At 37.7% G+C, this 23,506-nt stretch overlaps 1 long non-coding RNA gene across 2 annotated transcripts in view; it reads right to left on the reverse strand.

Moving 5' to 3' along the window:
- Positions 1–516: 516 nt before the first annotated feature.
- Positions 517–23,506, reverse strand: part of LOC136291821 (uncharacterized) — a 53,476-nt gene continuing 30,486 nt past the window's right edge. For both annotated transcript variants that reach the window (XR_010721751.1, XR_010721752.1), the window contains exons 3-5: positions 8,783–8,913; positions 1,841–2,009; positions 517–1,640 (exon numbers count right to left, since the gene is read on the reverse strand). This is a non-coding gene — a long non-coding RNA (uncharacterized lncRNA). The remainder of the gene's footprint in view (positions 1,641–1,840; positions 2,010–8,782; positions 8,914–23,506) is intronic.

Genomic DNA, 23,506 nt, shown 5'->3' on the forward strand with positions numbered 1-23,506 from the left:
AAATAGTCTCAAGTCACAACAGCTGCGGGAGAAATCGGCCAACACGCTGGTAAACACACAGCTGGCACTGCGGGCTGTCCCCACACACCAGCGATAGCGCAGCTCCCGGCCTTCCCGCCTGGACCCAGCGCCTCTAGGAGGCACCATGGAACTGCAGTGCAGGGCACCTACGGCAGCCAGGAAAGCAGCCACAACCATAAATCCTCTTCTCACATGTTGTTGTTCATCTGCTGCTCTCTATGACGAGACAATTTATTTCTGTGGTAGGGAGCTACTCAAAGGAAAGCCTCAAAACATCCTAACAAGGATAAGTGTGACATATGTGTTATGTCAGCCACTACTCATTAGAAGGCCAGTTTCCTAGAACTGACATAGATGCAAGTATTTTCTGTAAAACAGTCAAAGTGCTGACATCTTCTCTGATATTGTGGAGGTCATTGTGAACTAGAAATTGCAACTTCTACTGATCTTTTTATTTAGTCAAATTGTTCAGAACATTCCTCATAAAACACACCATGTCAGGATACATCATATTGTGTATCTGATGCACGTACAACATGATAAACATCCTCCACCTCAGTATTCTGGGTCAAGCTTTTCTTCACATTGTAGATCCCCATGGATAATAATTCTCTCTTTACAAAGAGTGAGCAGTGCTCATTCTCTACAAATCAGCATTTTGGTCTGGGGCAGAATGAGACCCCTTTGCTTCAGATAGTATGGATGGTAAAGTTCCATCTTTGTTCGGTTGAACTGATCTGGTACAGAACTGGAGTGACATAGTGATGAGTCAAGCTCACTATGTTTGCCCATGGAGTATTTTATTGTGTTCTTTTTGTCTGTGGTTCATGTACATAATCAAAAAGGTCACTCTACACTGAAAGCAGTTGTTTTGCCTTTGCTAATGGAAAAACAATTCCCCATCTCACAATCCATAACAATAAAAACAAGAACAACAAAACTCCACCCACATGAAAGAACCAGCCAGCAAGAAGATCCTATTGCACAACATCTCCCCATCTCAGAGAGGCCAACCCATCCCAATTCTCCCTAGATATCTGTTCAAGAAGCTAGGCTATAAAGCACGCCCTGAAGGTGAACAGCTCCAAGAGCTTTTGGTCCTTAGCTTGATCCAAGCAATTATTGTGACTCACTGTTCTTATTTCATGACTGACTTTAGTTTAAGGTCAATGTGACAATGAGGTTGTCCCGCTTGGAGAGTAAATGGTACACAGAAAACAGATGTTAACAGGTGTCTGCATATTATTCCCAATTGCCATGGGACATATATGTTTGCTACACATTATGGTGCAGACAAAATTGGATTCTGAACTAATTAATTTGTCTTTAAAATTCTTCATATTTGTTTTACTGGAACTCCATTTTTATTGCAACTTGTGACAGTCAATAAAACCTTGTGGCTTTTTTGCACAAAGGTCAAATATGTATAAAGCATATGATTTAACTGAAAAATAGAAATATCTCAACTAAAAAAAAAAACAATGTTTCTCAGTAGCTTTTAACAGACATGATGATGATTCCCTTCTGATTTGATGATTCCCTTCTGATTTTTCTTCTATTTTGCTTTGGTTTTCAACCAGAAGTTAATCCATAATCTTTCAAAAGGTAAAACACATCACCTGGAGAGAAAAAAGTAAGTAAAATAAGTCTATTTTATATCAACTTGCAAACAAAATTTCAGGATGTTTTCACTTCTTCCCCCAAAATTTTCCATTTATGACACTAACAGAGTTGACATACATCATTAGCAGTAAAAGCTTCAATCTCTTCATTGAAACACTTCAAGTCTTTATGAAAACACTATCAAAATCAGCACTACCTCCGGTGAAGGAGAGTCCAGAGTGAAGTCCAAACACAGCATGGAGATTACTCTGTACCAGAGGTCTGATTCACTGCTTGGTCACACAGAATTCTGCAGCCCTCCATGGCATGTTTCCTCCATCAGGAAATGTTTTGCCGGGGCACAACTCAAGCTCCTGAAACCTTCACTGCAAATCAAAAATCAAGACAGCCCAAGGCATATAATTTGGGTTATGATTTGCAATATTCATTAAGAGAACAGCCAATTCAGGCAAAGAAAAAAATATCCTGAGCTAAAATAATGAATACAGAGTTTGTTACAGCAACAAGACTGATGGTCCCGTCTGCAATGATCTAACAGTGACTGCCTTTATATGGTACCTTGTTTTGATTTTCATATCAATAATTACATTATGTGCCTCAAAATATCTGGCTGGCTGGCTGGCTTGATTCATGTTAAAACCATCCTGTCTGTGGCTACGCATTGGCATAGGAGCTATTGCAGAGTCACATAACAGATTGCAGGAGCTGCAATGATTCTTCAAAATTTTGTGCTACACCAGGACTGGGAAGTGCTGACTGTGCTCCCTTCTGCCCTTAGAAGCTACGACTTGAACACATGAACTGAGCTTCCCAATCCAAATGAATGCAGTGGCGCAAAAATTCCTCCATGTGCTCTTCTCCAACAGCTTCTCCAAGGCACAAAGTCAACACCAGAGATAGTACACACTGCATGATGTCACCTTGTCACCTAATGAAAAATAGAACAAGAATTTCTGCTCACATCATCCTGACAATTCCTGGTTAGTATGGCCATGCTGGCTAATAAGTTTCCAATAAATTGCACTTTTCTTTTGCCTGCAAGGGTGCGCATGGCTGCCCATTCACGGGGCTTTGCATTTACTACTTCATGTGTGGCCTTAAGCACCTATGAAGTAGCCTTCAACTGAGTCATACAGTCTAAAACACTACCATGGATTTGTCTGGCTTCTTCACTCCTTGGTACTAAATGGATTCAAACAGTTTGAGGGACTATTGGATATTTCTCTAATTTGCTTTGAAATTACAATATACTCCTTCTTCCTATGCAGCACTACAGAATCTCATTGTGAGCTGACATGCAAAATAACTTTAAAGCAATCATTAAAAAATCTGTATTTTCTTCTCCCTTTTCCTAGACTCTGACTTCCTAGACTCAAACCTAAACTCTCAAAACAGCTTATTCTGTTTGGGGTTTCAGTATTTACCATGTGTTTTATCTGCTAGTTCTAGGACCAAAACGCAGGTGTGTGTAGCATCAGCTTTCAAATATCTCCTGACCTAAGGGCAAAATGTAAAATTCCCAATGGGGCCACAAGTAAATCATTATGTTATTTGCTTCTCTTCTGCAGTAACTGTTTCTTACAACTGTCAGAGTTGCCAGACCACCAGTTCTAATTTTATTTATATTGCAGAGGAAGCTATAAGGTGAGTGGGGAAGAAGAAAAAATGGTCTCTACCTACTTCACAAGTTGTTTTTTAAGACATTTTTAATATTCTCTTTCATATTTACAACCAAAGTACTTTGAAGCCACAAGATGCTTGTTCTGACATCTCCTTTAAAACAAATACAAGTAATTACACAGCTCAGCATAGTGTATACAGTCATTTGTGTTTGCCCAAGGTTGTTATCAGGAAGACTAATGAGTGTTTGGCATTCTACAGCATCTGAGTTTCCTTGTATAGGTCAATACCTTTAGAGCGGGTACTGGCTGACAGACTTCCAAGAGCTGCTCCACGTGCACGGGCCACTTCACAGCACATGGTCCAGCAAAAACACTTAAGCTTAAAATTAGTTGAGCAGTGTCTGGTTTTATGTTGGAACCACAGAGACCTGCAGCACTGAGTTGATATCCTGGGAGAAGAGATTGACCAGAATTTCCTTCATTACTCTCTAAAGCAAGAGCAGAAGCCAGGGAGGAAAGTAGAACACAGTATCTCCGCTAGGTCCCTATTCTGGCACCAGTGGTGCCAGATATTTTGGGCATGATGCAAAGGCACACATCAGTTCTAAAGGGAAGGATTTCATCTTTTGCAGGACTTGTCTGGATGCATAATTCATTCAGTGGAGCAACAATCAGGTATCTTTTAATATAAACTCATTGCTTGTTCCAAAGTTAAATCTTTGCCTAAGCTGTTATTTCCACAGTGATTTTACAATGTGAAGTTTGAAGAATCTGTATTTTCTAAAAGGACAGATTGCAGGTCACAGATTAAGAAACGGTTATAGACATCTGAGTCAAGATTCTTTCCGCTTAATTTTTTTTAAGACGTACAGTTTTGTGCAAATTCACAAGGTTCTGACAGTCTCTCTGATCAAAATTTCTACTCCTCCCCCAGTACATTTCCCTCTGTCTATTCCCCACTCCTCCCTGTACCCCAAGGCCAAATTATGCAAATGAATGTCTTGGGTTTTATGACATAGGCACTCTTGAGAAATATTAACCCAAAGTCACATTAAGTTTTTCTTGCTTCAAGTTCTCTGACAAACTTGATAGACAGAGTAGTTTTTCAAAAATCTCACTAAGATACAAGTTATCTTCCAAATTAGTGCTAATGCCTAATAAGGCAAAGCCAAAACAATTCTATGATTTTGTATAGAGAATTGTGCGAGTCATGCCTTTTAGTGATTATTAAGGTTTTTTTCATTATCTTTAATTCTGAAAGGGTCTGGTTGAGCATGTAGAGGCAATAAAACTTTTCATTTAAACTCCCTAATAGATGAAAATTGTCAATTACAATGTATGAAGTCAGGGTTGCCAGATTCACTAGACCTTAATGTTCAAAGGAAAAGGAATGTCCTAAGCCCAGACAGATTAAAAGCAAAGAAAATCCTAAGGTAGCACCCTACTGTGAAACTACAGGAGACCAAAAGACTTGTCAATATTTGCTGGGCTATATATACCCACCTGACTTTGTTGTGCAAATCAGTGATATAAATTCACAACCCCTATCAGACATATTCAAAATATGTGTTTGCACAGACACCTATATATAAATGTATATGTATACATATACAGGTGCATGGGGAAAAAAAATCAGGCGAGCAAAGCTACCAGGGGTTTGCGTAAGAAGTTAGAAAGAAACTAAATATCATAAAACAATTACAACTTTGACTTGTTCAGAGATACAGTGCTGCTGAATTGAGCATTTGTGCTACCTACTGTAGCCCTCACATTGCCATGGTTGCAAAATGAGTTTTCTTTTAAAGGTAGTTTGACTTCCTAAAAGGACTTTCCATCCCAGCCCTTACTCGGTAAGTAGCCCTATTGAAATCAGTTTGATCTGTATTTGCAAAACGTAGAGAAAAACCATGTTTCAGTACTGAAATTAAGACCTACCTACCCAGAAAACCTGATCCCATTTGCCTCCTGCATGAAAACAGCTTACTTAGAACAATGAAACCACTAAAACAGCGGAGGCAAGAAGTTCTCACCTGAGAAGGATTAGTAGGAAATCACAGGAAAAAAGTGTTGAAAATCCATTCCTAATGCCCAAGGTATGAAACTATTGTATAATATAATCAAGACCTTTAAGAGTAGCAACCAAAGACACTTGATATGCTCTGATTCAATTGCAGATTACTGGTTGCAATGGGCAACCTGTTATATAAGTCAGGGCAGAATGCCATAAAAGTTACCTCCGACCTCAAACAGAGTTGAACCCTAGTAACCCCTTGTGGGCATTTGTTTTTCTCTCAATTTCTATTAGCCAAGAGGAAATACACTTCAGGTTACATGTATTTCTCCAGAGCATTTTTTTTTCAGTTCCTACCTGTCCACCTCATCAAAACTACCTCTGCTTTCCACTCATCAGAACACAAAAGATACCTTCCAGGACACAGAAGGACTACCACAGGACTGCAGTAAAACAATACTGAAGTAAATTCAAATTGCATGTGTCATTCCTGATGGTCATTACTCCTTTAATATTTCATTCTGGAATTAATATTCTGTCTGATCATTGTCAGCTGAGAATGTATATTTACCATACCAGCAGTGCTGTTAGGATAAAGAGAAAAAATTTATTGTTCTCTCAGGATGAAGGGCATGAGGTTTTGGGCTGGGGCATTTTGTTGCAGGGGGAGGTGGTAGGGGTTAACTTTCTGAGACAAACAAATTTGTCTCATCATATTAAAAAAAAATCGATGATGAGTAACAACAATTCTTTTTCCTCATTAGTTCCTCCACTAACAACATCCCTATGATGTTTTCTCGGATATTTCGCTTGCATTAGAGCAATTTTGTTGTTTTTCCAATTCCAAAGCAGAACAATAAGGACAGTAGCATCCAAAAGAGTTTCTTGTAATTGCCTAAATTGTACAACACCTTACCAGGATGTTAGTAAAATAGCCAAAGAATTTCACTTTATAAAACTGGGCATATCATCTGATATAGCAATTTTGAGCACATTTTCAGACTTGTCAGAGTTTATAAGCTTTCCCAACTCTAATTTAGCCAAAAGTCTTTCATGGACCATCTGGTTCTAATGAAACAAAACTAGAATATTTGGTGTCTTTTTCACTATGTTACATTAAATTAAATCTTAAAACATCAGTAAAGCAAAAACCATTCTTTTTATATTATGCCTTTTAAATTAAACATTAAGTATTTTGGCTAAGTAAATGTGTTTATTTTAGTAAAACTCTACAGCATATACTATATTATACAGTCAGCAGAATCCTTAGTTCTCTTACTCTTGCATATTCCTGGTCCATAGCCCACTGAGGCAAAGGGAAGTGTTTCCAGTGACATCAATGGGCTCTAAATGAGGTTCCTGCTGTGAGTGACACCACATCCTTACTCATCCTAAAACGTGAATGAGGTTTCAATACTTCTCTTGAGAGAAAAGGCTCAAATTATGCCTACAGTAGCTCTTCCTAAATTAAGTAATAAACAGACCCAACTGTGCATCACATACACACTTGGTAACCCAGCTGAAATTCAGTGAAATCAAAATATTAATGATGTCATAAGATGTTTCATAGTGGAAAGGCATTGTGAACTATATAGTCTTTGTATATACTCTAGCTGGCTATAAATTGGCACTCTGGGTGCAGCTTTCATGGGTACCTGCATGACTCTATTTTCCAGCAGCTGTTGAAGAGCAATGGAGTTTTGAGAATCCCACCCTAATTGTGGCTCATCACTTCTGAGCTCAGCCACAAGTTACCATTCCCTGCATTTCACCATCAGTCTTAAAAGTTTTTTCTGCATGTGGAAACACAGACCAAGATTTCATATGTGTAGGAGGATAGTCAATTTTTATCAACAAAAGTGCCTAGCTACTGTAGATTCAAAGAGACCAAATCAATCAACCAAGAAGGTCAACCAGCCAGTGCCTGAAGAAACTGCCACCTTCCACAACTCAGCTAAAGTCAACCAACAGCAAATATGATTTCTTCCTCATGAAACCAGTTTGTTTTACTGTAGCAGATGACCATCATCTTTTTTTCTGTATATTTTTGTTTACAGTTTCTACCACTATAACCCTCATTGCAGGGATTCATCCCTCCTGTAGGAAACCCAATAGCAAATATCCCACACAGTTCACAGAGGCTGAAAAAGATGCAGATACTATTCAAAGGGGATATCACAGTCTGTTCTGTTCTATTCACTCCCTCAAATCCAATTATGCTGGTAAGGTAGACTTTGTTTTGTTTCTTCTTTATGCTTTTTTTTCTCCTTACTCCTTGGTAGTTTCTGTGTTATTATTATGAAATAGTTAGAAGAGATGGTTCCAGCCCTGAATTCCTTACAAAGTCCCCTAAACAGGAGGTTTTTTTGCAGGAAGAAAGGGCTGAGAGAAGACTGCATGAATTGGCCCATACGGAGTTACATGCTAACTGTTGTTATTGTTCTCAGAGAGTGCATTTAAGGTTTTGGGAACAAACAATAAAACGAACAGCTGAACAATTTTAATCATGGCCCAGTTCCTAGTTACAATTATTTTTAAGCTGTCTCACCATTAGCTAGACTCTGATTTTTTTTCCCAATGAAAAAAATACATTATGTAAAACTTAAAGAAATACTGGCTTTAAATGACAGAAAAAGTAAAAAATAGATTCTGAAATGTAGAATGCTATGACTTGTGCTATTAGCCTAACATTTTTGTAAGAGTTACTCATGATTTTTAAAATATTCCATTCTCTATATACCTCATGTACAAGCCACTTCTCTAGGAAAATATGCTTTCCTAGATAAGTTGAAAGAGTGGCCTCTGAACTATAAGACTAGACAGAGAATATCAGATTTTGACCACAGACATGTCTGCACAAAACTAAAATTCATGCTCTTATGAAAGGCATATTTCATGCATTCTGTATTTCAAAATGCTACAGCAGGGACACATCAAATCAGAGTAAGATGACAGCTCACACAAGCAAATGGGAACAGGAGAATAAGATGGCACAAGCATGTGAAGATGTTTGGAGAGACAACTGACCAAGAATATCCTTTTAAGATCCCCCTTCATTCATTCAAGGCCTGATTCAATTACTTCCACTGAAGTCAACAGGAAGACTTGTGGTCTTCAACATCTCTTATTGTGGCTTACTACTTGGGTTACAGTAGCATACTGAATATTCAGTTAAGCTCAAGCCCTGTAATTCAAGGTGCTACACAAACACCCACAGTGGCATAATCCCTTTCTACCAATGTTTCCATCAAGCAAGACCTTGAATCATGTAGGGGGAGAAAAATGCAGAAAAAAATACAGAAAAAAATGTATTAAAAAAGACGGGGAAAAAATCCAAATGGACCCCAAGGGATTTAAACTGGATTACCAAAACAGTCAGTGGCAACTCAAGGAAAACTGGTTGCCTGCCCTTTCTATTAACCCATTCTGCCTGTTGATGAATTTTGGGCCAAACCCACACCACACAATATGAATGATATTTGAGTGAATGTAGTAAAAAGGTTACCTGCTAAATGAAGTGAACTGCCACTGTGTTTCTACTCGTGGAGATTCCATATACTGCAGTAAAAATTCTTAGTGTGCAGAAGGCAGGAATCACAAGTGCTCCACTTGCAACTCTTTTTTCTAATAAGAATTCTGCAGGAAAATTTCATAAACAGAAACACAGATTCACTCCAGAGGTTATCCATTTCCCCCATCCCACAGTACAGCAGACTCAGTTATAACCATGTCATTCCTAACAGCTGTTTGTCTCATCTGTTGATGGATGCTCCAAGCTAACAGTAAGTAATCTGTTCCAGCACTTCTCCTCCCTTGTCATTAAAACTGTTTTCCGTACTTCTAATCAGACCTTTCTTGTTACACAACTAATACAGTCCTTTTAGTTCTTCTCTCATTACGTCCTCTCTTTGGTCCTCTCTTCCTTAGGTTAATCAACCCAAAAAAATTCAGCTCTCTCCTTAAAAATTGTCTTGCCAACTGACATTCAGCTTCAGACCCACTGTTACCTTAGTATTTTTCTAAGTTTCTACTTGGGTTGTCCATTCTGCATTTACATGGTTGATTATTTCTGGCTAAGTGCAATAACTTCTACTTGTCTGTCAAAAAATATTTAACTTCATTTCTAAATGTATTTTTGAATTCTAAGTATTTTCTTTAGTGCATATAGAGTTAGTGGCAACTGCAAATTTTATTAGTCAATTCAATACCATCATAAAGGACACGGCTTAAAACCTTGAATACTGGTAGGTCTGAACAGATACTCATCCAATACATCAAAGAATTACTAAAAAGTACTATTCAGATACAATTAATAAGCCTCTTTTGCACCCACTCCACAGTAGGTTAATTTTTGCCTTGATTCTCATTAGAATGCTATATGAAGCAATACCAAAGATCTTACTAAAATCTACATAGACTTGCTAATTCTTCTGTATCCAAGGTCTGCTCCCCTGTTGTGGATTGGCTCAAAACAGACAACTGATATAATTTGTTACTGACTGTTCTTCATACATTAAGTGTTGTTCTCTGTGTATTCTATGTGTTTAAATTGAGGTTGTTTGCAATTTCTCCAGCATTTAGAGGGAAATTGTATTTATACTGATCAGTCTGTTCTTTCTAACGTTTCTTTCCCCTCCTTTCTAAACCTAGTCACCACATTTTCCATTTTTCTCACCTATCTTCAGTGAGTTATCAATTACTAATTATTATGAACCTCACTTTCTTTAAAATTCTCTAAAGGTGCTACATAAAGTCCAGACAATCTGAAATCGTTAACTTAGTTAAATAACATGCAGCTAAAACCTTAATGAAAGTACACAGAGAAGCAAGAAGGTTCATTTTGCAATTTCCTGAGTTTTTTAAGTGTTTTGTTTTGGAATTTTAATTGCCCCTTCAATAAAACCTTTCTCCCCTTTTTAAACAATTGGGGGAAATGGCTGGTTATTTTTAGCAGCATGTGTTATTTATTGCCTTGGAACAAAGCTGGATCATTCATACAGATTTAGTCTTATGGCTATGAGGAATAAATATCCTGCTTGGATTCTCTGATGACTAAAAAAAATTATTTCACATCTTCCCTTCCCAAAAACTATAGCACTATGCAGAAATACCAGTGAAATGCTGCATCTGAACTAATTAAACCTATTCCACAGAGCTATTTATCCCAGACAAAAAAAAAAAAAAAAAAAAATCACAGAATCAAAGAAGCAGTCAGGTTGGAAAAGACTTTGGAGTTCATCAAGTCCAACCTCTGACCTATCACCACCACCTTATCAACTAAACCATGGCACTAAGGGCCTTATCCAGTCTTTAAGTATCAGCGCTTTTAGATGGCAAATAAAATTCTTCAAAGACAGAGGGGGTTTTGCACAGTGAGGCATCCTGACTTCAGCCAGAGCCAGGTCAGATTCAAAAATGGCAATGCACTCCATCTACTGCCCTCCCTCTCAAGCAAATACAAAACCAAGGTTAATCTAAGTATACTCTTAAGCAAATAAAAGTGTTGCTTACACCCTTGTATACCGTCTTGACACCAGCTTACTACTAAATTCCATGACTGTGCAATTATGAGAGTCCAAAAATTCCTACCTACCTTAGCAACACAACCCACACATTGAAAGTGGAAAAAGAATCAGCAGAAATAGTCATAACCATCATCAACCTCATCTAATACTCAGTTAGGTCCCTTTCCATCCTACATTCAGTGCGGAGTAATTAACAAGTCATTTATTTCTCCGTGACTCTATATTCCCAAGAATTTTAAAAACCAAAAAAGATTTCATTGTGAAAACTTAAATCATTGTCATACTGCATAATAAGAATACTACATGGGAATACTTAGGTGGAATTGCCTCATTTATTTTATTCAACTGTTGATAAACATGTGTCTAATGATACCAACTTCTATGAATCTCCTTCCCACTAACCACAACCTTTCAATGCAAGGCCCAGACTACCTAATAGCATCCCTGTAAGTACAGTTGTTTTCAAAATAAGAGATTATGGAATAAACTCTGGGCAGGAGAACAAACCAATAAACAATTCAGACAATTTTTTATACGAAGATTGCTTAAAATATCAAACGAACTGCCAAAAGTTTTGCAGCCAGCAGTTAAAGTGACTTGTGTACATTAATTCAAGAAAAAGTTGGATTGTGCTTTGGAAAAGAAGGAAATACTACACTGTAGCAGCCACTAGCTTTTTTTTGGCTTTTTTTTTCCCCTCTTTTTTTTTTTTTTTTTTTTTGTTTGTTTGTTTGTTTGTTTGTTTGGGTTTTTTTGGTTTTTTTGTATAGCTGGGATTAGGGTTAGACTGTTCCACATAGTTAACAAATATACTACAATTAGAAAACCTTTTTCTTTCATTTTCTGTAATCAGCAAGAAAGTTTCCCATGGTTTTACAAGGCTGACCAGTTGGTTCTTTTTGCAAGACCACATTTATATCTCTACTTGCTGAAGTAAACATGCCTCTTTTTTTTGGCTTAAGAATGCCTAGCAGCACTTCAGAAAGAAATTTGAGCCTGAAAAAACAGATGAGAAAGACCAGATAAAGTAGAACATCTTAATGAGTAGATAATGCAATAGATACCTGGAGAACAGAAAAATTGAAACAAAGAGCATCTTCATTTGTTACATGTTCTGTCATGTTCCACCGTTCTGTGGTCATCAGGACTTATTACACAGCAGGAAAAACAATGAGATACAGGATAAATAGTTCAGCGAAAAGAAAAACAACATGAAAAGTCAAATACAAATTCATTCTCCATCAGAATTTTATGTCATAATAAAACTGATAAAACTTGTTTTAGTTGGAGAAGTGATCACTAACTTTGCCAGGAAATTAAAACACTAAGATAATCACCAGCCCAGTAAAGAAAAGAAAGAGATCTCATGGAGCTTCAAACTTTTCATTGGGAAAGAGAAAAATAAGAAGGCTCAAAGATTCCTGATATCAGTAAACTCCTGTCATTCACTCAAGCTGTCCTCCCAGTGCCACAAACAGAAGGAGTAAATACAGAAGTGGTCAGAGTCCTCAGGGTTGGTTGACTTGATTGCAGTGACCATGAGATGGAATTCAGGATCCTGAGGAGAGAGAACCAGGCAAGAAGCAGAACCACAACAATTAGACTTCAGAAAAGCAGATTTGGCCTGATTCAGAAACAGTTCAGGAAGAATCCTATGGGAGAGTCCTAGAGCAAAGAGAGGTCTGGGACAGAGGGTTAATTTTCAAAGATCCTCATCTATGCTCCAAAACTGTCTATGCCCACGTGCAGGGGCTCAAGCAAAGGTGGCAGGAAGCCTGAATGGATGAAAGGGGTGCTCCTGAAAAAACTCATACACAAAGAGAAAGTATACAAGATGTAGAAAGAGAGGGAGGTGGACCTAGGAAGAATACAAAAGTTTAATCATACAGAGATTGGATTAGGAAAGCCAAAGCCCACCAACAGCTGGAGGATGGGAAAGGGAACAAGAAAAGCCTCTACAAGTACTGTGGCAGCTAAAGGAAGACCAGGGGGAAAGTGGGCCAGCTACTAAAAGATACGGGGTACATCAAAAAGGCCAACTCACTCATCTTGATATAGGAAAGACACTACATTTTTCATTTTCATAGAAACAATCAGGTAGCTGTAATGTGACATCATCAGATGATGTTCTACGTGCTGGAGGCAAAAAATTGAGATACAGAGTAGATTTCCTAGAAAGTTTTTGTTTTCTTGATTCAAGCATTTATCATAATTTTAGACTAACAGCTAGAGTTCATCTTTTGTAATGATAAATTATGGCTGGATGAAACTTGTCTGGGCCTGCCCTTTATTTCATTCTTAGCTGCATTCCCTTAGTCTTTGAGGAACAAGTAGTCAAATTAGGAAGTCCTTTTACAAAATGGTTTACAAGAAAGCAGGATTATTTCTGCAAACAATGGAAAAGTCCAGTTGTTAAATGTTTATTCACAAGAGGAAAATAAAATTAGGACATTTGAGGAAAAAAAAAAACCATATCAATAGGTCTTCACAGCAATGGAGATGCCACAGTGATGTTGTGATCTACCTTGGTATGAGGTAAAAAGTTATACACCAAAGCTCCAGAGAGTAAAAGAGTCACAGTTGCACACTCAGGATGTCACTAGAAACAAAGCTGTAGAATAAAATAAAGATCAAACACTAAATTTTGGACAAAGGTCATGGAGAAAGGCAACATTTCTAAAAGAGAAAGCCTGAGATAGTATCTGTAAGCAATTCTAGTGACAAGGGGGAAAGGGAGGAGAATTGTGCCTGTACATGTTTATTATTGCCAAATAGGCTGAAAAAAATCAACATCACTGCTATGGTATTTTCTTTCACTGGACCTAAAGGGCAGCAGCAGTGGAATCTGCTGTTTGTGTTAAAGTGTCAGGAGGAGAAAGATCAAAGACATGGAAACATCTGCTTTTAGAAGCCACTTGAAAAATAATTATGCAATAGCCTGTGAAAAACATCTGTTGAAAATGCTGTTGTCCACCCATCAAATAGAAGAAAGACACTTCAAGAAAATATAAGAGAGACCGGAAGAAAATCAGGGCTCATTTTTCACTTGAAACATCCATTACCTCAAATCTAAACTGAAACCCAAAAGGAAGTTTAGCAGAAGAAATATATGAGAGAAGCAAGCAGCATGATAGACCACTGCTGATGGTACAACCTGTTATTACATAATCAATACAAATAGAGCCAGAACCCTTGCTTAGCATGTACTCTTTCTGAAGACAAACAAATTGCTTCCTGGGAATTTTCAGCCCTCGCATTCACAGAATCCAAAGCCTTGCTATTAGTCATGGAGTTTTCTGTTCCACAAGAGCAAGACTATTGCAGCTCATAGCCTCCCTGCCAATCACTCAGAGGAACCTAAATTCACATCACACTAGATCTCCACTCATTATACATGATTGATTTAACATCGAAACCCTTCAGGAGGACTACTGAGCCCAATACAGTCTTGGTTGACATGATTCTACCTGGATTGTAGAAAATGCTCTATCCTTAGCACTTTGACGTGCTGTACACACTCAACAGCTCATTCAGTACTGGATACATGTCCTGACAGAGGGGATTTTATCTAAACCATTTTAATCAGCAGTTAAGATAGACAGTGCACATGTGATGCTATCAGCACATCTGTTATCCTGCTGATTAGCAGAAACTGGCTGAACTACGAAGCTTACCACTCTTCTACCCTGTGCCTACTTTAGCCAAAGTAAAGAAAGAGTTCACATTTTATTTCTTAAAAAGCTAAAAAAGCAGCACCTGACACCTTCCAACTTCTGCGTCAAACAATCAACACAGCTAACTTCGTCTGCATAGCAAATGGCATGTTGGTGAATATGTCACATTGCATGTGACAGAAGGAGGCTGGGTGTCAGACCCTTGCCTCTCTTGTATCCTCAAGTTCATGCTCAAATTCAGTTGCATAAGAAATTCTGCCCTTCTTACCAAAAGAAATTCCCCTTGGGCCTTAGAATAGACCCCTCAAATAAACTGTGATGTGTTGCTGCATTTGCCTCACAAGTGGATATTTATCCTTAGGAAGCAAACCACTTGCTACAGACACAATATTATATCTAATACACATTGAGATCCTCGGGGGTAAGGAACAAGACACAGTAATGTAAAATATTATTTTTATATCAGTAAAAGAATGACTTCAAAATGTAGTCACCTTGCTGCTTATCTGTCAGAAAAAAATAGAACAAAGGGAGGAGGTGTGATTTCAAACATGCCCAAAATAACATTAAAGCAGATTTTTAATCCATAGTAATTCACAGGAATTATATTCTACAAACAATGATTTGTAAAAAGCATCATTGCAATGTTTTCTGTCCTTATTTTTATAAATAAAGAATTTTTATTAAAAGTTCTAGGCTCTGCTACTCCCAGTTCTTTTCTGACTTATCAACAGTGCTTAATGCAGATGGTTTAATTACCGTTTTGTTTTCTCTAAATTTTTTTAAAGGAACATTAAGTGAACCCAAAATTCAACCCCAATCTTCAGGATTTGGTAAAAAACATCCATGGTTTTCTGCCTAAAAGCATTTACAGATGAGGAGTAAAATGCACTGAGTATGACAGATTTAGGTATTTGTCAAGGAGTGGGAGGGCAGGTGGGAGAAAGCTATGAGTATGTGCTGCTGTCCTCAAGTGTTTCCTTGAAATCCATAGACTCCCAGCAGTGTTCCAAAACAAGATCACTGTTAGTCTTAGACATTCTCTTGCACATAGAAGAACTCTCTTCTAATTCCCATGGAATAATACATGTTTTGGAGATCTGGGAAGGTAATTTATGAAAGTAAACCTGTTCTATTCCCTAAATTAACATGACAGAAGAAGAACTCTGCCTATCACTTCACTCTAAATTAACTGGAAAAGAGAAAAGATATTGAACTATATTGTCCTTTGAATATTTTGCTCAATTCAACATGCAAATTTTAGCTCAAGTAAACCATCTTCAAATTCCTCTCTTCTGCATCTGGAATGCAGTGAAGACATCAATTAAAGAGCAACTTAAATACTTTAACAGAGCACGATATGTTCTCGTTTTGTGCTCCAAAGTACATGGAGGTCTATAATATAGAATGGGATTCCCAGATTAGTGCAGGTTTTCCTGTGGCATTTGGGAAGAGTAGAAATTTGCTTCAGTCTAGAATTTCCACAGCTAACATAGGCCAAGTGTGTCAAACCAATTTCCATGTCAATAGACCGGCAAGTGCACGTAAAAACTATATGGCTGCTCCCTGACTGTAAATGACCTAGCAACAGTTCATTACAATGCTGCCACTGACTTCCAGTGCCAGTTAATTTAAGAGTCAGTGTAATTTATTCAAAACTTTGGGTACCATGTAATCTGTATTAAAAGCAGAAATTGCCATCTAGTGACAATTTCAAGTTGCCTAGGATGGCGGGCAGAGTGAATAACTATGCTCACTAATACATTTTTGGGTTTTTTTAAGAATAACTAGAAAAGGAAATTCCAACATCTTGACAGATGTGAAGACTGACCTACACAGAGAAGCTAATTTGGATTACAGTAGAGTACAAATTTAAAGGTAAATCTTCCTGATTAACCCCTGAGATAGCAACTTCTGGTATGATTTGTCATGCACAGACTTGCCTGAGAATTTGTGCAGAAAATTAACCTGAGGCAATTTATCAAAAGGAACCTCTTTGGAATAATTTTCTGTAACAAATTCCCTAGGACTTCCTGTTCAAATGATGTTGGTCTATACATTCAAGTCCTTTTCTACACCTGACTGGGCTGTCATCTGCACCAGTTGCTCAGCTCCACCAGATCCTGCTCCCCCAGCTCTACTAATGAAAAGCAAAAGTGTGATGGAGGCTCCACTGTGCAGAGGGTCACACTCACATTTTCACCAATCCGTGATCTCTTTGCAGCTCACAGCCAAACTTCATGCACATGAGTTAACACAATTCCAAGAAGACACTTGAGTAAAATAATTAACCACTTTCTCACATATGAATGAGATGCAATCAACACATCACTGAGACATAATGTGTAATTCCTAACATCGAGCAGGGATTGCTCCCATCCAAAAAATGCACTTGGGCCCATGCCATAAATCACCACAAGCAGTGAAAACCCTAGAAAATCTTGGCCTCTCTGGAAGAAACAGATTTCATCTGGTCTTCAGACATTTGGAGGCAGAAAATACAATGTATAAAGCTGCTCACAGAAGGCCATGAACCACCTGTATTTTGTCATGTTCTGAAAGCAACACCTGATAGTCAGTTAAATGTACTTAGAACACATGAAATCAGACAGGTTTGATTTCTGTCAGCTGCCTTATGAATCCTCTAGTCTTACCACTTGCTCATCTTATGGGTCTAAAAAAATTATTTTAAGTTAATCAGTTTTCGATTAATATTTTGCCCATTTCCACTTAGAAATCTTGTAGGATTTTTCATCTGATTCAGGGATGTTCCAAACTATCCACTTTACAGCAGAAGGAATAGCTTACCAGTTAAAGAACAATGATGTCACCAGTTTTTCTTACATTTTTGCTACCAGCCAACATATAGATTAATTTAGATTATTTTTTTAAACTATAAATCAATCTGCAATAAACAAAAATATATAGTTCCTTGTCTGGAACACTAAAGATGTGAATATAAAGTACCACACCACTTAGAATTTTGTGGAAACTATTACAGGGTGGAATGAAACTCTATATATGAGTGGAGCCTGGCCAAGATGGTTCCCCAAGTGGATAGGTAAAATTTAAACTAGCAGCATTTAGAATTAAAACACAAAACTTGAACCTCAGTGCAGTTTAGAAACACTATTGCTATTGTTTCTAACCTCCATATACCATTTTTAAGCATCTTCCCGCTGCTAATGCATAAAAACAGTATGTCTCTAGAAATTGCAAGTAACCTAATTAATGAATTTTAATTTATTTGTGGATTCTTGACTATGGGAAGGTAGAAAATGAAACATTTACTCATTTCTTCCTTCAAATTCTCCTTCTATCACATTTTCATTTTCATTAAGGCTGAAATAGATCTTGCATCAACAGAAGCACAAGCCTCTGCAATTTGAAATAAAACAGTAGTAACTGCATTCAGGTGTAGCAGCACCAAATTCTAATTCTCTGTGGACTGCACATGTTCTCTAGCATCCCAGGTCTGTAAGAGCACAACTATGACAAGCTGGTTGTATCAGGTCTTCTACACCTCATTAGCTACAGCAGCTCATTTTCTCATACCTCTTGTATTGCCACCCTTGCATGACACTGCATCCTCTGTGCTACAGACACAACTCTGAGGAGAACGAGAATTAGCAGAGCACTGGGCTCTTAGCAACATAAGAAGCCTCAGCAGTGCAGTCTCTGGGTCTCTGCACAGAGCATTTGAATCACTCCCTTGGATTTGGATATCCAGATTCTGCCTAAGTTTTTCTTTGTGCACCTAAGTGCTTTTTTGGATTTCACTCTAAATTCTAACATATCATAAAACCTTTTCCAAAAACTCCATTAATTTCTCCAGCAATTATCAAAAGAACATGAGATTATTTCACTAACAACAAAATAAAGAATGTATTAAATTGTTTTTCTGGTTTGAAACGAACTATGAAAGAAAACACATTTGTAAAGTAAACCTAAAACACTGGTTTGAGTGCTTAAACCACTTTATAATAAAATAACATGTAGTGACTTCTGAGACCCTACTGTTGTTAGATCATAAAATCTATTGCCTAACTGCTATCAACAAATGCATAAAGACACCTAATTAACCAGTTATATGCACACGCTGCTTGCCCACACCAAGAAACACAAACACTGCACAAAACTCTTTGCAATGTTTTCCACACTACTGAGAGATTACTCAGCATCTGCATGAAAACACATGCAAAATCCTTCTGCAAGGGAACACAGGATTAAATAAATACTGCATGATCTAGAAACAGCAGGACGTCTAGTCCAGGCAAGTATAATGACTTTGCTGTGTTTTCTTGGGAAACAAAAATACTGTCTTTCATCCTTTCAGAACCCCAAGATGGAGATAACCAGCATCACTTCTCAGGGTTGGTGTCATAAAATTAATTAAAATATTAGGGACAGGTTGCTATTATCAAATAAAACTTTTAGAATGATAAAACATCCATATACATAGGGTTTAATAAGGTGATTCTCCCCTTCTCTTTACTATGTAAAACAAGAAAACTCGAAAGGTTTTCAACTCATCACCCTCACAGGAAGTATCTTTTATTCTTCCTGGCAGACTTTTAGTATTCAAGCTGGAAGATGTGGGTTCTACTTTCATCTTTTGATTTATATAATGATCCTGTTTGTTTTCATGAGCTCAGTATACTGTCAACAACAACGGGACTCTCAGCTGGGCTTTGTGGATGCCGATGCTGAGCTGAAATTGAATTTAAACGGCTCTGAACCACAACCTTCAGATTCATGACTAAACTTAGGATGGAATGAGACCCATGTTCTGTCCTAGGGCCATTCTTCTTCTACATGGTTGTTTCATTCGTTTAACACTCCAAGTAAAACATCCCCCAGGAGGGATGGAGGTTTTGCTTCTCTCAACGGCAGAAAAGGCATAATACTAGGAGAGACATGCCCCTTGGAGCTGAGAAAGGTTGGCTACATAGACATTATCAGCCCGTGTTTCTGACCTTTTCAAGAAAGTAACAGAAGTGGGTGAGCATGCCAAATCTCTAACCACAAAATTAAATTTCAATGTTTTAACTAAAAGCACACATAAAAGGTAAACTTGGAAGAGAAAAAAAAAATATCAAGGTAATATACAAGATCTATAAAAAGTGTCCTCTTAGGGGGAAATACCCATTCAGTCTTTATCTGTCGTGGCTCAGCCTCACTTTCCATGAAAATTCCTGTAAATGAAGAGAATATCTGAAAAAAAAACCATAAAACAGCAAAGTGCATGAAGCAGCTCTTGAAAACACCAAGTATTTGGTACAGACCTCCAGCACCAACTAACTCCTAACACAGCTAAAGTGCTGCTTGTACTAAATATAACAAAAGACTTTCAAAGACCCTGCAGAACATCTATAGTCCCATGAGGAAACCATACCAACATTCTAAATAAATCATTACTGTAATTTAACCTATTGATAAAGTCATTGCAAGCTTCACTAACATGATATTGACTGCTGTGGCTACATTTCTTAAAGGAGGACCCAAAAATACCTGTCAATAGCAGGAGAAATATCAACAAAGAGCATCCTGTGCTCTTCCAGGTTGTGACACTTGAAAAGTTCTTGGTTTTTTTGCTAAAGAACATTTCAAGCAGAAGTTTCAACTATTTATGTCTATGTCAGGGGTTACCTCCCACTAAATTCAATTGCACCAAGAGATGGATCTTCAAAAAACTTCAATTATGAGAGGATGTTCATGTCCATATAAAACCAAAGGTTTCATTTCTATTCCACATCCTGTTCTGCCATACCTCTAACATGCTGTACTTACTCTTGGCTTCTAAAATTTTTTTTTTCTTTTTTTTTTTACAATGAAGGGTGTAGGGGAAGCAGAAAAATAGGGAAGGCCAGACTAAATTAATATCACACAATCACACCACATTTTCAGTAACTAACTGATCTCCTACGAAACAGGATTTCAAACTATCTTTGGATTCCCTACTAACAAATTCCCTGGAGCTTTCTGTGTATGATGATAGCAAATTTTCCTTTTTTTTTTTTTTATGATTCTTCAGAAAGGGCACAAACTGATCCTTTGGAGAGACTGTGCTTTTTATCTACAGGGACTTTGTAAACAAATTGATCCAGATGTTTTGCTTTAGAACTCTCCAGACATGGTAAATTTTTCCTTACTACATCAACACTTCATTTCCTCTATTTGCAACTAACATCTCAAAACAGAACCCTTTTCAAAAGACAAATAATTTAAATGTTGTATCAGCATTAACAAGATCACTTGGACACTTTCTTTTTAAAAATCTGTCTTCTGTATATGGATGCATTTGGTTACATATAATCATTTCCAGAAAGGATCAAGATCAAATGTATTAAGGAGGTATTTGGATCCTTTTCCTAACCCACTGAAAATTTATCAAAGAAAACCTAAGAATTTTATTTTTCCTTTCCTTTGTTACATGATTTTTCACATTTACGTTTAAAAAACCCTAGAAGTGAAATGGCAATGGTCTCCAAAGTCTGAGTAAAAACTCAGACAGTAACTAGTCTATGCAATTAGAGTGAAACTGAAGTGAGAAAAAAGTACAAAGAGACAGAATAGGTATATGGGCTAGGTAGAAGATATTTAAGAATATTTGATGATATAGGCATATATACATTCAAAAATTAACAGAGAAGAAAGAAACCTGCTCCCTGTGTTTCTTGGTGGCATGCCAAATAGAAATACTGCTCAGAATAGAAATACTGCTTCACAGAATTGCATATATAGAATTTTTTAATTAAAAAAAAAACAAAACAGTAACAAAAAGAGTTAATTTGCTTTAAAGATAAAAGGGGCTTCCAGAATTATGAAGACAAATATATTACCTGTAAAATGAGCCTTATTAAATATATCCCAGAAGAATATACCCTATCACAACACGTTTTGCTAACTTCCTTAACTATCTTTGGATGTTTCTCTTTCATTCTAAAATGCAAATGTTTCTCCACAACATCAAAACAATTCTCCTATTTACATGCTTTCTGGAGATCTCATGCTGTCAAATACAGCAACCAGGTTTCTATCCTATGCTTCCAGAATTAGAATATTTGCTTTAAAATTAAATCATTGGTAGCTTTCCAGTTACTGTAAGGACAGAGGGATCAACTGAGTGCACAGCAACAGATTATGAAGCAGGTGGCTTGAGGCTAAATCTAAACAGTTTCCTCACATAGCTTTGTAAAGTGGGGTGCAGATAACTCCTAATGAGTGTTAAGGGCTGTCTAGTCACTTAGTTGTATACAAGGTCTAGACAGGTCAAGGTCTAAGGATCAGAGCTTCTAATTACATTCTATTAAACACTTTTTAGTTGCAAAAGATGTCACTAGAAGAGCCATCAGAGATAAAGCGTCTAATTATTAAATATTAGTGCCCTCGTAAGACCCTCAGGACTTAAAAAACTAATAAGATTCTGAAAAAGAAAAAGAGACAGCCAAAAAGGAGGTGAATCTGAGGACACAGCTGAAAATTGAGGTCATTGTTCTATATCACATTCCCCATGTACAAGAGGAATTTGAAACTCATCATGTATTGAATCAGTCGGTATTTGGCAGCATCGTTTCTAATGTTCAGTTAAACCATTTAGGAAACAGATTCGGAGAGTCTTTCATTGCAAAATGAGCGAATTTCAATAATGAAATACATTTATTTCATAACCTGTATTTGTTACAAACACAACTCACTGAACTGTTGCTCATTCCCTAAAAGCTAATAAAAAAGAGAAGTAATTATGACTGAAACAAGCATGCTTTTTTACTTCCTTTAAATAAAAGCCTCATGTGAAAGCTCTTGTGGTTTGGTGATAGTGTGCTGTTGTTGACTGGCAGGGCAGGATTTGGTGATGCAGCCCCCCAAAAGCTGTTGTTGTGCTGGTTTTTTCCCCAGCACTCACACTAGGACAATATACCAAGTTGGACAGCTAAAAGCAAAAGGCACCTGTTAGGCATGAATTCTGCAATGACATATATTAAAACAGGACCAACCCAAGTGAGTAGTAAATACGTAACAGGCCCAGGTAGTCAGGAAAGGCACCCACAGCCAGGAATCCCAGCACCCAACTGGGTCATCAGCAAAGGTAATGCCTGTGTCTCAGGTCAGGGAGTGCAGTATGCAGTGCTAAGGACTGATCTTGTCCAGCTGGGAAGATGATCCCAGAAGACAGAAATATGGTCCCCAGGGTTAGGAGACAATTTCCTGAGATTCCCTTTCAGGGCAGCACAGCAGTGCTGGAATAACTCCAAAGTACTCTGACATTTCCCTCCCTTCCTCCCTTCCTTCCCTTTTTTTTTTTTTTTCTTTCTATCCTTTCTTCCTTTCTTCCTTTCTATTTGAGCACCCAAAAACATGACACTGTTCAGACCTCTTGGACCTATGAAACATTTTAGAAAATGAAAGACTCCAGGTTTAATCATGACCTCTGGTGCTTCTCAGTCTCCTGACAGCCCTCAAATTACCTGGACTGCAGCCTTGCTTGCAATATCTTGGCTCTGCTGTTCCCTGTCTGCCTGGAACCAATTAATGCATTAGCAAAGAAAAAGAAAAAAATTAATCATCCTTTTCTGAACCTCAAAAGATTTAAGTTTTGGACAGGCCTTTATGGAGATGGGGCTGAACTGTGTTACCCCTTCCTAGCTGACAAAAAGTTTTGCTATTTATTTCCCTTCTTACCAACTGCCATCTAAGGTGTGGAACTACATTTATCAGGCTTGCTTCCCTTCCCTCTGTCCTTTATAACACCCTGGTAGAAGCTAAAAACGGGCACCACCTTCTACCCACACTTTCCCCTTTTTCCTCCCTGAATTCAAACTGTCCAGCACAAGGTGGCAAGAACCTCCACTTTGTCATCATGTCTTTTAGAGTGAATCCTTTTTAACCTCAAACTACAACATACCAATGCCAACAGGAACGCACAACCTTTTTTACCTCATTCACAGATGGAATTACTTCCTTCTTCCGAGGTGAATCTCAGAACCTCATAAACCTCTTCAGTTTCCTGTAATCCTATTCCACCCAGAA

The sequence above is a fragment of the Chamaea fasciata genome, unplaced genomic scaffold (genome assembly GCF_029207755.1).
Source record: "Chamaea fasciata isolate MVZ Bird 193981 ecotype frontalis unplaced genomic scaffold, bChaFas1.0.hap1 SCAF_7, whole genome shotgun sequence".
NCBI lineage: Eukaryota > Metazoa > Chordata > Aves > Passeriformes > Sylviidae > Chamaea > Chamaea fasciata.